Here is a 13,009-nt window from a genome sequence, read left to right on the forward strand (position 1 = left end):
GGGTGTCATCTGAAGATAACCCAGCAGATCCTCTCACAAAGGGTCTGAGTAGGGCTAAGCATATTCAGCATGCTCGGAGCATAGGACTGAAAGATGATATTAGTTTTAGTAGTTAGATTAGTTTTTGAAACTTGTAACAAAGTAAATGTAATTGACTTTTGGTGATTAAATAATAAAGTATTATTTATAAGTTTGGCTACTACCTTTTGTCGATTGTTTATTATTGTGTTTCATTTTTGCATGTTTTACTTCCTGAATAATGAGATTATTCAAACTCCACAGTCGCTCGTACTCTTGGAAGTAAGTAGTGAATTAAGACTGTCATGAATTGGATTGCAGATTGTCTAAGGATAGACATGGCAATAGAATTGCTGCAACGTTCATGAGTACTCAGAAATTGAGATTTGAGTATTGGATAAACCCTCGCTCAGAGTATTACTTCATGGAATTCATCACGAGCAATACTGAGACGATAATATCTTATAATCTTGAAACGAAGATATATGAGTTGTAATTTACAAGTCGGTTGTGTATTGGTGATACGAAAACGCATCAGTAACTTGGTGTTATAAAACGTATTGTCATGCATAATTTGATGAGTAAAAGATACAAGCATATGAGTCAACGTTTATTCGTTCCTTTTGCCCTAACAGGAAAAGCGATATATGTGGGCCCCTCGATGATTTGGTGTTGACTTATGTGCTGGGCCCAGCCAGGACTAAATTGATGTGTTCGATTAGAAGTCCTACATCATCACAAATCAGGAATCGGGAAACATAGATTCTGGACAAACAGATTGATTACATTCCATGTCTTTTGTCTGGGGATATCAAGCAGAACGAAGGGTTATATGATCACTTATCTTAGGACACGTAACTGACTGGGTCAGAGTTCGGCAGCAGCTTTTTGGAAGCTACAATTTGTTGGTCAAATTTAGAAGGCATACTAGCAATTATAGTTACAGACTTATCCAAGTGGGAGACTGTTGGATTAGGTGTCTAAGCTCATAACTATAATTGGTATGTACTTGAATTGATAGCAGCACAGTCCTTTTGGGTTGCCCTCAACCTAGCAACTGGACAAGGAAATTATGAAAGGAGAGATATTAATTTATAAGATTAATAAATTAATATATATATATGTATAAATGATTTATTAATATGTTAATGGATTAATATATTAATTAGAAATCATTATGTTTAATTAATTGTTAGCCAGAAATTAATCAGAATTGATTTTGGGGTTAAAAGAATTAATTATAAGGTGCAGGGACTAGTTTGCAATTATCTAATAGTTGAGTGGAAGGCTCTAGAACCCCCTTGGAAGAGGGTGGACGAAATCTTTAGGGGAAACCCTAATAATTTCGTCCATAGGGGCTTGGATAAGGCCCTTGGGTTTGCTTAGGCCCTAAGCAAAGGATAACTAGGGTTTCCCTTAAACCCTAGATCCCTCAGCTATATAAGGAGCCTCCTGGTTCATGTTTTTGGTCACTCTTTCTTTTGAAGAAACCCTAAGGCCGAGATTTTGCATACTCCCTCTCCCCTCTCTCTTCTACTTTCCTTCTTGCTAGTCATTGGGTGTGATTCCATTAGAGGCATTACACTTGTGGTGCTAAAGCTTCCAAGAAGATCAAGATCAAGATCAAGGGAATATCAATTGTTTGCTATAACAATTGAAAGGTATGTAAACCCTAAACCCTAGTTTACTATTTTCGAAAATAGCCTCTCTCCTCTAGGGTTCTTGTTTTGCAATTCAAAGTTATATGTTCAATAGTTAAAACATAGATCCAAAGTAGGTTGCATGTGAACTTAGGAATTGTTTTTCTAGTTTATTTGTTTTACCTAAAACCCATCAAAAGTCACATAGAAGCGGTTTCCATCCTTCGTGGTTGATCTAAAAGGTCCACATACATCGGTATGTATGAGGTCCAATAAACCCTCACCCCTTTCACATGTACTAGTGAAGGGTGACTTGGTCATCTTTCCAAGTAAACAAGACTCGCATGTGTCATCTTCCCTAAGGTCGAATGACTCCAACACTCCATCCTTCTGGAGTTGGGCTATGCGCTTCTTGTTGACATGTCCAAGACGACAATGCCACAAGGATGCTTTATCCATACTATTGGAAGAATCCATGCATAAAACATCATTTCCTATGTTATCTACAATCATAACAATTTCATAAATTCCATTACATGGTATTGCTTCAAAATATAAGACACCATTTAGATAAGCACAAATAGAACCATTCTCATTATTAAAAGAAAATCTAAATCCTTGTCTAAACAAACCATGAAATGAAATGATGTTTCTTGCCATTTCTGGCGAATAGCAACAATTATTCAAATCTAAACATAAACCATTCCTAAGCACTAGAGAATACACTCTAATCTTGGTCACAGGCGACGATCTTCTGTTCCCCATGATTAGATTTATTCTTCCATGCTCCACATCCCTATTTCTTCTTAGTCCCTGCAAATCAGAACAAATGTGGTAACCACACCCTGTATCAAGAACCCAAGAAATAGCATGAGATGAATCATTAGATTTAATTGTATAAATACCTACGAAAGATGGCTTGATCTTTCCTTCCTTGATAGCTTGCAGGTAATCTGGGCAGCTTCTCTTCCAATGCCCTATTTTGTGGCAATGGTGGCACTCTGCCTCCTTTGGGTTAGGACAGGGTTTAGCAGGATCAACTTTGGTCCCACTAGAAGAGGCACCATCTCGGGACTTAACCTTGCGATGGTTCTTAGACGAAGCCTTCCTCTTCTTTCCTCTTCCTTGCCCAATGGCCAAAACAGGAGCAGCGGGTGGATTGGGAGTGGGTGCAACAGACTTGTCCTTGAGGTTGCTCTCAGCAACCTTAAGGAGACCTTGGAGCTTACTTAGGGTGACCTCTTCCTTGTTCATGTGGTAGGTCATCCTAAATTGGTTGTAACACGAGGGCAAGGAGTGAAGAATAATGTCGATAGCCAAATCCTCCCCAAAGTTAACATTTAACTTGCGAAGACGATCAACATATCTTTGCATCTCTTGTAAGTGCACGGTAAGAGACTCTCCACTTCCCATTTTAGCAGTGATCATATTCGTTATGATCTCATAGTGCTCTTGCCTCGCGCTTTGGTGATATCTCTCCATCAAGTCTATATGCATCTCATAAGGATACATGTCCTCATAGGACTTTTGGAATTCGGAGTTCATTGTGGCTATCATGATGCAATGGACTTTCGTTGCATCACGTTCGTGGGTCTCAAAGACAGCCATTTCTTCGGGAGTAGCGATTTCTGGATTGATCTTCTCGAGCTTCTCGTCGAGGACATACTCTTTGTCCTCGTAACACGCGATGGTGCGAATGTATCTTATCCATTCGCTAAAGTTCGATCCATCGAAAGTCACTTTTGGACAAAGACTCATTAGCGTGAATGAGTTAGCAGCAGCGTTGTTTGCGTTAGACATCTACAAATAGAAAAGGACAAAGTTTGATTAGAATTGAATCCCTAATTAAACACCCAAAATGAAAAATTAGGGCTAGGACCCAACAACATTATTTACATATTAGAAAAGGGATGCCGTAATCCAACACACAAATAATTTGGAGGTAAGTGAATGACGATTCACTAATTCTTCACCATGAAAAACATAAGCTTAAGTTTTAAATGTATTGAGAATTCCTAGATTTTCTTGGAGATACATTGAACTTTTCAATGGCATGTTTGAATCTCGATATGCCCCTCTCGTTTGTGACTGGGATGCCGAGGATCACAAAGTGGGTGTGAATAACCATGCAAATCTACATGGTGCCTTCATTGTTACAATCACCTATTCGATGTGCCGGTAAACCACACACGCTCCATCGAACTATGATAAACAATGAATCACCCTTTGCCACCTTTGCTTAGAACCAATTAGTGTGCCGGTAAACCACACACGCTCCACTAACTTCTTTAGCAAGGGTGCAAAGTGTAATTTCATGGGATTGCATCAATTTCACTTTTGCTTAAAGTAAATAGGATTGAGAATTTGTAAAAAAAAACGTTTAGTTACTTTATTATACTTATTAATGAAGAGTGGATTGCCCTATCCTACCCGTTCGGCTAACGACCCTCCACCAGTCAAGCAAGCGGTGGGTGTGAGTGTACACCCATTAAGCGCCATTTTATAGGCAGCAACCTTATACCCACCTTATAGACCGGCTTCGTGAATGAGGCCTACTAACGGTAAGACTAGCCTTTTAATTATACATATATATTTATTAAGCTTGTAATAATATAATAGTATAGGGTGTATTTTAGACATTTCAAAATACTAGGGTTTTAATCTTCAATTTAAAATTTTTGAATTTAATACCATTTAAATTAAAATTTTAAATATTAAAACAATTGATTTAATAATTATCTTAAATTAAACTATTAATTTAATTATCAAATCATAAGGGATTATCTAAATCATAAGGATAATTACCATTTAAACAATTAATTTATCCTAATCCCTTTAATCCCTTTAAATTTCGAAAATAAGGGGATGGGATAATTCCAAATCTTTGATTTAACATATTTAACCATTAAAAGATAATTACAAGATATGGGATTATCCTAATCCCTAAAATTTAGGATCTTATCTTGGGGAAGGAGGCAAATCTCGAAATCTAAGGGTTTGCAAACCCTAGATTTCGAAATCTTGGATTAAAAGGAAAGGATTCAAAAACCCTTTCAAGATTTTCGCAAATTTGGGTTAGGAAACCCTAATCTCGAAATCTATGGCCTCCTAGGGTTTATTGGCTATAAACCCTAATTTGTCAAGTTCATACAATTGAATAATACTACTTGAAAACAAGTTAACCAAAGGCTCTGATACCACTGATGGGTTTTAGACATACAATCCTATGTGTGCATGCAACCCTAGAATTGGATCTATGTTTTCACTATTAGATATACAACATTATGAACACATGAATAAAACCCTAATGTAGCTTGCTATTTTCGAAATTCATATATAAGGTTAGATCACATACCTCTTGTTGTTATATTGCAATAACAACTTAAATCTTCAAACCCTAAGTCTTGAAAGCAAGCACCACAAGTGTAGTGCCTCTAATGGCTCACAAACACCACAAGCAATTGGAGAGGCTATAGAGAGAGAATGGGAGAGGTAGAAATCGTCCTTGGGACTTCTTAGAAGCATGTACACGAATTCCTAAGGCATTAGGGGTCTTTATATAGGGTTGGGATTAGAGTTTCAGTCCTTATCCTTATCCAGTTACTTGCCCACCAAGCAACCACAAGATAAGCCTTGAAAACCCTTATTTCTTGGACCTTGGACGATTTTAAGGATATCCTTATCCTTGAATTCGTCCATCCTTTAACAAGGATAACCATTGCCCTATTTTGCAACTATTACATAATTACAATTCAGCCCCTCTAGTTTAATTAATTACACTTGATCACAAAATTAATTCCTAATTAATTATTGACCAATATTAATTAAACAAATATGATTTCTCCTTTAATATATTATTCTCATAACATATTAATAAATCATAATAACCTCTCTCTCTATTTAATTTCTCCAGTCAAGTTGCTTTGGTGAAGGCAACCCAAAAGGACCATGCACAACCGGGTCAAGTATTTACCAAATATGGTTACGGGCTTAGACACTAATCCAACAATAACTTCTTTGTTATAACTCGGATTTCGGCGTTCTTTATATGTACGAAATCCTTGTAACATATACCACAACTTGGTTAAGATTACTCCTTCTAAATAATATTCCATCAAAAAGTCATTTTTGACGCTTAACGTCTCTAAATTGACTAGCCCGGATCTATGGGCGTTACAAAGGAGACTGCTGGAGATCTGAGAAACGTGAGAAGAACCCTAATCCTCAATTCTAAGAAGATTAAGGCAACATAAGTATACTTTTCCACTTTATCTTTGAATAGAACCATGTTTGGATTGATTGAATTCGTTTTTAGGTTTTTATCTGTTGTAACTATGAACTAATTTCGTTAGTTTCTGTTTAGGGTAGACAAGTTTGCTCCTATGGATTAATTTATGTTTGGATTGATTGTTATTTGGTGAATTTTTGTTAAATTAAGCTTGTTAAAGACCCTTATGCATTAACCACAACTATTTTCTGTTAATTGCTAAGTAATTAAGCTGCATGAACATCTCTTAATTGCTTATCTCATGTGATTTTTGTGAACACATTGTTATGTGCCTAGGAATAGTGAATGTGAAACTAGGATTAACTAGAGAATGGATAAATTAATGTGTGAGCTTGTTTGATAAACCATCAACAAGGGGTTAATTGAATTACTAATTTAATTAGCTAATTACAAGTCTTATTTAATCCGAATAATTAAACTAGGAAATTCATTAGTTTAGTCACTTGATCACTGCTTAAATTAATTTGTTTCTTAAGGATTGGTAATAGCGGATGTGAATCTAATCACTTTAGTCGGTGACCAATAACAATTAATCCATTGCATTGCCATAAAATTAACCATAAGAGTAAATGAATCGAACCTAAACATAAACCCTTTTGATTATTGAATTTAGTTGATTTTTACTTGCTGCTAGTTAAGTGTTAGTTAAGTTTCAGTTAAGTTTCTAGTCTTGCAAAACTAGAGAAAACCCTTCCATTTTACTAAATTGTTTTAGATAATTCTAGTAGTTAGATTAATTTCCGTTCCCTGAGTTCGATACCCTACTTGCTAATTTATACCACCAATTGACAGGTCCACTGCCTTTTGTGTATCAAATTCATAATTAAAAGTAGGATGAAACCAGTGCATTTTTATACACATCAAGTTTTTGGCGGCGTTGCCGCGGAACTGTTCAAAAATTAATTCTAAATTCTAGTGTTATCGATCATTTGTGTGAGATTTATCTTGCACAAAGTTACTGTTTTAGTAATATAGTAATTAGGATAAGTTTTTAGTTTTTCTGTTTTTAGAGTTTTTGTTTAATTTTTGTTCTGTTTTAGCCTTGAACTCGCCGAGTGCAGTCGAAGCTACTCGACGAGTCAATCGCTGAATACATAGTTTCGTTTTTATTTTATTTTTGTTCTTTTTACGCGTGTTTCTTGCTTTGGCTGCAGGTATTACATGACCCGAGGATCCAACACACCTTTGGTTCCTCCATTTGAAGACCCGTAATCCGCACTTAGGAAAAACAAGGATAAAGTACTTGAAGACACTAACCCGCCAAAGAAATCACCGTTCAAGGACCTCAAATCAGTCTTTGGAAAGAAAAAGAACAAGAAAGCAGGTGAGTCTAGCAGTCAAAAGAGCGAAGGAAGCAACCTTGGAAATCTTGGAGACGATACATTCCACAAAGAAACCGAATTAGAGTACGAGTACAATTCAAAATATGAAGAAGGAAGCGACATAGAAGGCGAACGGGCTGCCAACATGGCTAACATCGATGAAGTTCCCATGGGTGAATGGAAGAAAAGGATTCGTGACGACACCGGCCCGGGACTTGTGCAACCCGCGATTCCCGCAACTGCCACCTGTGAACTTAAGGGCCACATACTTGCTCAACTTAAAGAAATCCCATTCTACGGGAAGGATCATGAAGACACATACAAGCACCTAGACGAGGTCACCGATATAGCCGATTACTTTAATGTTCCGAATGTAGCTCGCGACACTGTTTTGCTTCGTATGCTACCAGTCACATTCAAGGGAGCCTCGAAAGATTGGCTGAAATCACTCCCTCCAGGTTCCATCACTACTTGGACTAAAATGAAAGAAGAATTCATAGATCAGTTTTGCCCTCCATCAAAGATAGCCAAATTGAAGAAAGTCATTGCCAATTTTGAACAACAAGCTGGGGAATCACTTTATGAAGCATGGGAAAGATACAAGGGTTTACTAAGGAATTGCCCACATCATGATCTAAACAGCCAACAAGAAGTCTCCATTTTCTATGATGGAGTAAATGTAACAACCAAGCAACTCCTTGACTCGCAAGGACCACTCACAAAGAAACCACCCCCAGTGATAAAGGCTTTAATTGAAGAATTCTCTAAGCACTCTAGAGAATATCAAAACCCAAGGAATGACATGACTAGAGGGGCGGTGAATTCTATTACGGATGACATGGCGGCAATGATGGCAAAATTGGAAAGCATGGACCGAAGAATGACTAAGATGGACCAATCCATCCATGCCATTAGAGTGGGATGTGAAAATTGTAGAGGACCCCACCTTACTAAAGATTGTGACCTTGATGAGAACGGGAACTGGAAAGTGCAAGTGTGCTATTTAAGTGGTGATAGGTATGATGACAATTAGCGAAAACCCAAGAAATAATGGCTACCATATGAAGAGTATAAAAAGACAAGGGAGGAAAAATATAAGCAAAAAGATAGAGGCTTTTATCAAAAGGAGGAACCGGTTTATGAAAAGAAATCAGATTTGGAAGATATGCTTACAAGATTCGTAGCCGCGTCCGAGAAAAGACATAGTGATACCGATGCTGCAATCAAAGATCAACAAAATATGTTGAGAGAACACCAAATTATGACGAAAGATCAGCAAGCTCTGCTTAGAAATCAACAAGCATCCATTCTCAACATAGAAAAGCAGCTGAGCCAACTTGCACAACAAGTAAACGAGAGACGACCGGGTGGACTTCCTAGTAATACCGAAAGTAATCCAAAAGGTGCACATATAAATATCGTGACGACTAGGAGTGAGAAGATTATAACTCATCTGGCCCCTATTCAACAAGAATATCCTAACCTGGTGTAAGAGGAGGAAGCAGAAAATGAAGAATCACAAATACCCGATCCGACTCGCCGAGTCGACCTTACGGACTCGACGAGTCCCCCACCCGAACAGAACAGAAACCCTCCTGTGAAGCCATATCAGCCTCCACTGCCATATCCAGCCCGAGCTAGACAAGAAAAGAATGAAGCTGACTACCAGAAGTTCCTGGAACACATAAAGGCTCTTCAAATTAATATGCCATTCATAGAGGCGGTTGCACAAATGCCCAAATATGCAAAATTTCTCAAGGAGCTTCTAACGAATAGAAAAAAGATGGAAGAAGTGAAGAAAGTGGTACTAAATGAGAACTGTTCAGCTGCCATGTTGAATAAGCTACCTAAGAAGAAGGGTGATCCAGGAAGCTTAACCTTGCCTTGTTAATTCGGGAACTTAGCTACCATTTATGCATTGGCAGATTCGGGGGCAAGTGTCATGTCGTACTCATTCTTCAAGAAGTTAGATCTTTCGGAGCCAAGGCCCATTTAGATGGCAATTCACCTAGCAAATAAAACGATCATGTTCCCAAGGGGAATATGCGAAGATTTATTGGTGAAGGTTGATAAGTTCGTTTCCCCCGCGAACTTCATAGTATTAGACATGGAAGCAGACCCTCAAGTCCTAATCATACTTGGAAGACCTTTCCTAAACACCGCAAGTGCCATAGTTGACATGCGAGATTCTAAACTTACTCTTCGAGTGGGAGACGAATCAGTCACTTTTGGGGTTGATCAAGCCATGAAGCATTCAAGGAATAGCGATGACACGACATTTTCGGTTGATATGTTGGAAGAGTTAATGGAGGAATGGAATGAAAATGATCCAAACAAGTGCACCGTCATCCTTGAAGAAGAATTTGATGCTGAAAGAGACCTGCTGGAAATAAAGAGATTGCTCGAGGAAGCTGAATATAATGACCTGATCAAAAGTACAGAATACCCGACTCGCCGAGTAGCCTCGATCGACTCGATGAGTGCATTCGAAGAAGCCTGATCAATCGCAAATTTTACCCAGGACTCGACGAGTCCCCTCATTGGACTCGACGTGTTCAACATTCAGAACACGAAATTTGAGCTTAAAACACTACCAGATCACTTGGAGTACGCATTTCTTGAAGATGGCCAACAAAAACCTGTAATTATAGCCGCTGATTTGGCCAAACATGAGAAAGAAAGTCTTGTGGGTGTACTAAGGAAGAGGCAAGGTGCTATAGCATGGCAAATAACCGACATAAAAGGAATTAGCCCAACTTATTGTTCTCACAAGATTAACTTAGAAGATGGAGCTAAAGCTGTAGTACAACGCCAAAGAAGACTTAACCCGAACATGCAAGAAGTTGTGAAAAAGGAGGTGGTTAAACTACTAGATGCCAGAATCATTTACTCAATCTCCGATAGTCCATGGGTGAGTCCGGTGCAAGTGGTACCAAAGAAAGGAGGAATGACAGTGGTGGCCAATGAAAATAACGAGTTAATTCCAACAAGAACAGTAACCGGGTGGCGTGTTTGCATTGACCACAGAAAATTAAATGATGCCACATGCAAGGATCACTTTCCATTGCCATTCATAGATCAAATGCTCGAAAGGCTCTCCGGTCATCTATATTATTGTTTTCTCGATGGCTTTTCGGGATATTTTCAAATTCCAATCGACCCACAAGACCAAGAGAAGACCACTTTTACGTGCCCGAGTGGAACATTCGCATATAGACGCATGCCTTTTGGGTTATGCAATGCACCGGATACTTTCCGAAGGTGCATGATGGCCATTTTCCACGATATGATTGAGAAGTTTATGGAGGTTTTTATGGATGATTTCTCGGTGTTCGGGTCATCTTTTGACGATTGCTTATCTAATTTGGACTTGATGCTAGCTAGATGTGAGAAGACAAACCTTGTCCTTAATTGGGAAAAGTGTCATTTCATGGTGAAGGAAGGAATTGTATTGGGTCACAAAGTTTCAAAGAATGGGATAGAAGTGGATAGAGCAAAAGTGGACACAATAGCTAAGTTACCCCCTCCAACAAACGTAAAAGGGGTAAGGAGTTTTATTGGCCATGCGGGATTTTATCGTCGCTTCATTAAATACTTCTCAAAGATCACTAGGCCCTTGACTCAACTACTTTTGAAGGATGCTCCATTCAATTTCTCTAGAGAATATCATGAAGCATTTCATTTATTGAAGGAAAGATTGACCACTACTCCTATCATGATAGCACCAAATTGGGACCTTCCTTTCGAGCTAATGTGTGATGCTAGTGGTTATGTTGTGGGAGCTGTTTAGGGAAAAGGGTTGATAAACATTTTCAACCTATCTACTATGCAAGCAAGACTTTGAACCTAACTCAAGAGAACTACACTACTGTTGGATAAGGTGTCTAAGTCCATAACTTATTTGGTATATACTTGACCCGACCCGGCATGGTCCATTTGGGTTGCACTTCACCCAAACTGTTTATGGATAATTTTATGAGAATTGTATACTTACGATTTATTAATATATTATAAGTTATAATATATTAATATAAAGTCATGTTATTTAATTAGTTTTAATCTTGAATTAATTATGAATTAATTTAGTGATTAAAAGGAAGACTAATTAAATCATGGGCTATTATATTTATATGGTGTGGGCTAATACTCATTTGTTAATGGGCTAAGCTTATATGGAAGTCCATGGATGATCCATGGAGCTTTTAACCCATGGATCCTTGGAAAGGAAAATACATGGGTTATTAGGGTTTCACCCTAACCATGCACACTATATAAACAAGCTCATGTTGCATGAAATAATACCCTAGTGTGTGTGTAATAGTGGTGGCCGATTTCTAAGTGTTAGTATACTCTCTCATACATTTTCCAAGTTTGTGGTGATTTGTGATTTCCATTTGAGGCATTCACATTATTGGTGCTTGGCTCTCAAACTCCAAGGAATCAACAATCAACAAAAGGTATGTAATTCATCTAGTCCTTTTATGTTTAAAAGTACCCCATGCCATGCTAGATAGGTTATAAACCTTGGAAATTAATATTTTGCATGTACCTTAGACAAACATAGATCCAAGGTTTATTAGGGTTGCATGTACACTTAGGAAGTGTTAGAATGCTCAAAACCCAACAGTGGTATCAGAGCCTAGGCTTGTTTGTTTGATACTTGATGCAAAATAGTGATAAAAAGTCGATTTTTTGCTGTCTGACTGATGAACTCGCCGAGTCCATGGGGGGACTCGCCGAGTTCATGTGTAAACTCATCCTACTCGCCGAGTAGGTTCGTGCACTCGGCGAGTAGGAGCCTCAGAATGCTGATTTTCGACTTTTGCTGCTGGAAATGGACTGGAAACATTACCCTAAACTGTTTTGGTGTTTTAAAACTTGTTTTAGTTGGTGTAATGGTAGTTCTAATCCATTTACAATAGCTTATATCAAAATTTCATGCTTTGTATGTGTTCATATAATTCTTGAAACTTTGATGATCATGTTCATGTTCTTATGAATTTAGAAGATGATAGGAATTATTTGCTGAATTGTTTAGAATTAATTCTTGATCATTTGTGTGTTTTAATGGAGTCCATAATTTGTCCTCAAGTTATGGATATCCAAAGGTCACTTCTTTTAAACACACACTTAAAACACATAAGTTACATAAAATGAAGAGTCTTCATTTTTATGAACCTTTAATTCATAAGTTATGAAATGAAAAGTTTTGGATAGTTACAAAACTTGCCCTCAAGTTTTGGAATTTGTAAAGTTTCACACACTTTAATAAACTTTAATTCCAAACCCTTAGAGTTTTAAAAGTTAAAATTCAACCCTTATACTATTTATAACATTAATGGTTAATTATTATATATATGTATAAGATCAAGTCGTTTTACCGTTAGTAGGCCTCATTCACGAAGCCGGTCTATAAGGGGGGTATAAGGTTGTTGCCTATAAAATGGCAACTTAATAGGTGTCCATTCTCACCCACCGCTTCCTTGATCGGTGGAGGGTCGTCAGCCGAACGGGTAGGACAATGACTTTAAATTCTCATTAAAAGTATAATGAATATTATAAAGTAACTAAACCTTTTATAAATTCCCAATCTTAGTTACTTTAGGAAAATGTGAATATGGTGCTAACCCATGAAATTCACACTTTGTACCTTACCAAGTCGTTGGTGGAGCGTATGTGGTTAACCGGCACACTAACTTGGACTAGTAAGGATCACGAAGGGTGACTTAATGTTTATCATA

The 13,009-nt window shown here is 37.8% G+C and overlaps 1 non-coding gene across 1 annotated transcript; it reads right to left on the bottom strand.

The window, feature by feature from the left end:
* Positions 1 to 7,797: 7,797 nt before the first annotated feature.
* LOC145141568 (small nucleolar RNA R71) lies at positions 7,798 to 7,904 on the bottom strand. The gene has a single exon (XR_013722763.1). It is a non-coding gene; the product is annotated as a small nucleolar RNA R71 (small nucleolar RNA).
* Between the last annotated feature and the right edge of the window lie 5,105 nt (positions 7,905 to 13,009).

This window comes from Lactuca virosa, chromosome 9, assembly GCF_052849685.1.
Source record: "Lactuca virosa cultivar CGN04683 chromosome 9, Lactuca_virosa_CGN04683_v6, whole genome shotgun sequence".
Classification (NCBI taxonomy): Eukaryota; Viridiplantae; Streptophyta; class Magnoliopsida; order Asterales; family Asteraceae; genus Lactuca; species Lactuca virosa.